Source organism: Aethalodelphis obliquidens, unplaced genomic scaffold (genome assembly GCF_003676395.1).
Source record: "Aethalodelphis obliquidens isolate GAN/ISIS:26980383/991018 unplaced genomic scaffold, ASM367639v1 scaffold53, whole genome shotgun sequence".
Classification (NCBI taxonomy): domain Eukaryota; kingdom Metazoa; phylum Chordata; class Mammalia; order Artiodactyla; family Delphinidae; genus Aethalodelphis; species Aethalodelphis obliquidens.
In genome coordinates, this window is record NW_020837997.1 from 5572577 (window position 1) to 5576748 (window position 4172).

At 42.3% G+C, this 4172-nt stretch overlaps 1 non-coding gene across 1 annotated transcript; it reads left to right on the top strand.

Annotated features, from left to right (window-relative positions):
• The first annotated feature begins 1415 nt into the window (after window positions 1-1415).
• On the top strand, window positions 1416-1503 carry LOC113609011 (small nucleolar RNA SNORA20). The gene has a single exon (XR_003428474.1). It is a non-coding gene; the product is annotated as a small nucleolar RNA SNORA20 (small nucleolar RNA).
• Window positions 1504-4172: the final 2669 nt, after the last annotated feature.

The window sequence follows — 4172 nt, forward strand, 5'->3', positions numbered from 1 at the left end:
CATACAGAGTGAAGTAAGTCAGAAAGAGAAAAACAAATACCGTATGCTAATACCTATATATGGAATCTAAAACAAACAAAAAAAAATGGTTGAAGAACCTAGGAGCAAGACGGGAATAAAGACGCAAACCTACTAGAGAATGGACTTGTGGATATGGGGAGGGGGAAGGGTAAGCTGGGACAAAGTGAGAGAGTAGCATGGACATATATACACTACCAAATGTAAAACCGATAGCTAGTGGGAAGCAGCCGCATAGCACAGGGAGATCAGCTCCGTACTTTGTGACCACCTAGAGGGGTGGCATAGGGAGGGTGAGAGGGAGGGTGACTCCAGAGGGAAGAGATATGGGGATATATGCATGTGTATAACTGATTCACTTTGTTATAAAGCAGAAACTAACACACCATTGTAAAGCAGTTATACTCCAATAAAGATGTTAAAAAACAATAAAAATGGGCAAAGGAAAAAAACCATTACAGGCTTATTTGGCCCCTGGGCTATAGTTTGCTGACCTCTGGTGTATGTAAATCCCTTAGCGTCTGCTACATATCAAGTGATTTTATTAATTCTAGTCTCTCCCACTGGCAAGCTGTGTGACCTTGGGCAAGTCACTTAAGCCTCCATCACACCATGTTCAAAATTAGGATAATAATACTTGAGGAGGGCTGTTTTGAGTATAAAATGAGGCATCAGATATTAAAATGCATTGTGCACTCTAAAATGCAATGCAGTGTAAGATGTTATTATTGTTAGTCTATGCAATTAGCATTGAATTTTCCTATTTTTAAATCACATGACTTGTATGAGTCACTTCATGATGAATATAAATAGCCATCCTGGTTTCCTTAAAAGTCCTTTGAAAATGTCCAAACTTTCTGGTTTTTCCTTTATGTGGATGAGACCATCCTGAGTCAACCTAAACTCTTGTGTCTTTTGCAAGAGTTGGTGACCATAGATAGACTGGCCCCAACTATTCACTCCTTCCTGTATCCCTATGTTTGGCACATCCTCATTGTGGGTGACACGTATTTCCTCAATGCTTGCCTTTGGACTTGCTGTGGTCGACAGCACATGGGCAGGAATGGCAATAAGCCGGTTCCAAGCCTGGGCCTTAAGAGACCTCCCATGTTTCCACCTGCCCTCTTGCACCTCTGCTATCACCATGAGCACAGCTATCCCAGGACAAGGATGAAAGACGCATGGAGCCGAGTCAACCAGCTGAGCCCCTGCCCAGTTTTGCCAACCTGGAAGACTCACAGGTGCATGGGGATATAGGACTATTGCTTTAAGCCACTGAGCATTGGGGTAGTTTGTAATGAAGCATAATTGTAACAATCTACTGGCCCAGAGAAGAAGCCCAAAACCTGTGAAATTCAAATACAGCCAGACTGAATTAAAAGAAGAAAAGAAAGTTGCTTCCCATGTATTTGCTTCTATAGTCTTTCAATGACATGAGCAGTTATATGCATGGGATAAAATAATGTTGGGCCATACTATACAAAAGAGAGATAACTAATAACGACCTCCTGTATAGCACAGGGAGCTCTACTCAATACTCTGTAAAGGCCTGTATGGGAAAAGAATCTAAAAAAAAAGAGTGGATATATGTATATGTATAACTGATTCACTTTGCTGTACACCTGAACCTAACACAACATAGTAAACTGACTCTACTCCAATACAAATTAAAAAAATAATAATAATGTTGGGCCATTGTACATTGAGATGGAGTAACCACTTTATCTCTTCTGCATGGTCAAGACATTGCTTCCGTGTCTAAATGTCCTATGTATGCAGCATTTAATCAAGGCACTTAGAGTGAATTTCTATGTGGACTTATTAAAATATTGATTTAAGAATTTCAAAAAAGAAAAGGAAGATGAAATTGGCCCGAGAGCCAAAGTCTGGGCACCTTCTGAACAATCCCAATTGGTTTTCCAGTTCTGCCCGCAAAAATGATGCCTGAAGAGAGACATTTTAGAAGGCAATGTGATGTGCTGAGCTAATCAGGAGACTGGGAGGACAACGGTCAGCCAGTCCAGAAGGAGTATCCAACATGGTATTTCATTTAATTCCCACTTGGATTCGTTGCACCCACTGCAAGGAAGGCTGGAGAATGTCTTCTAGCTGCACCCCTGAGACAAAAAGGGGATGGATTTTGGTAAACACTCAGTCATTTTGGTAAACAGCAGTCTCTGCCTCAATGATTTAATGTGTGGTGAGATCACCTAATAAAGTCTCTGGGAAATGGTAGGTGTTCAATAAATATGTTTCCCCCTTTTCTCTCTGCACTGAACTTTCAGTCACAAAACTAGGCCTTGGGGACTTCACACCTGCTCTTCCCTCTGCCTGAAATTCCCTTGCCTCAGAGAGCCCCCAGCCTCACTCCATCACTTTGTTCAGGTCTCTGATGAAATACTGAAAGGGAGCAGGATCCTATGGTCCTTCCCCCCATGTCCTCTGCCTGCCTTTTGTCTGTGGAAAAAAACTTTAGCCAAAGAATAAGTTTAATCAGAGAAGTGAGAAAATACAGAAGCAAAGGAAAACAGTGAAACAGGACACAACATTAATAGTTTAGTCAGTAAGCAAAGTCAAGGACCTTTAGTTCCTTCCCAAGGGCTATAGATACTATTCCAGGCCATATCCTGTGAGCTATCTTGTAGATACTGAAACCCCTACCAGGTAGGAGGAGTTAACTACATGATGAACAGCTGTAGCCATGATATAAGCTGCCACAATTCCGAGAACTGGTCTCAAGGAAATGGGAACAAACCGACCCCTGGAACTGAAGATTGTGCTTAAAACCATCAAGATGGGGGAAATCCATCCACTTGCGGTCCAGTGGTTAGGACTCCACTCTCTCACTGCCGAGGGCCTCGGTTCAATCCCTGGTCAGGAAACTAAGATCCCGCAAGCTGTTCGGCATGGCCCCCCAACACACACAAAAAAACAATCAAGATGACGCTGGTCAGATCACCAGATCACTGCATGACCAATTTCAAGATGACTGTCAGAGCTGACTGTGCTGTTTCTGCAAGTAGCCCCCTCCCTCCGTCTATAAAAGCTCTTGCCCACTGATTGTCAGTGGGGGGGTGAGGTGGCCTTTGGACAGGAGTCCACCCTCCTCCACCCCCCTCAGTTGCTGGCATCCAAAATAAAGCAAACTTTCCTTGCCACCAACCTTGCCCCTTTATTGCCTTTTGAGCACTGAGCAGCCGGAACCCCACTTTCAGTAACAATATCACTCACTCAGAGAGATCATTTCTGTACCCTACCTGAAAAACAGCCCTCGTCACTTTCTAACCCCTTACCCTGATTTTCTTTGTTGATCTTTTCATAGTTGTGTTTATCACGACTTGATATTATATTATATATCTGTTTATTGTTAGTATTCCCCCACTGGAACATGAAATTCAGAAGGCAGGGGCTTTGTTTCATTCATAGCTGCAGTTGCAGCACCTGCAACTGTTCGTAGCACAAGATGTTCAATAAATATATTTTGAATGAGTGAATAAATAAGTGAATGAATGAATAAATAAAATAAGCTCCTTTAAAATATTTGTTGAATGGTTGAATGAATGAATATTCCCCTTTGTTCTATGTCTCTTTAAATAACAAAGAGTTTCCACTCCTTCCTCTTTGAAGCAAGGAAAGAGGGTTTTGCTAAGTGAGGGTAAACTTTGTGTCTGAGGCAGGATATGGATGAAGAACTAGCGATTTCTAAGAGGAAAGAGAACATGATGTAAAAGTCTCCCCAGCACAAAGATCCATGCAAACTGTAGCTCATGTGGGCCAGGGAAGGACATCTCAGATCTCTGGACTGAGATGTATTAATCAGTATAGGCTAGGTTATGCTGCAATAACAAATATCTCCAAATCTCGGTGATACTGGTAAATGGTAAAAGTGCATGTTCACTCATGTTAAAAGTCCTTCACAGATGAAAAGTTCTCCACAAGCACTGTCATCCAAGGACCCAGGCTGTTGAAGTCTCCACCAGCTCAAACAACGGCAGTTACCATGGCAGTGAAAAGGAAGATGGAGAATGGTGCCCCAGTTCTTAAATACTCCATAGAAGTGACTCACATCACTTCTGCTCATACGTCATTGGCCAGAGCAAGTCACATGACTACACTAAACTTCAAGAGGGTAGAGAAAATTTATCCTCCTCTGT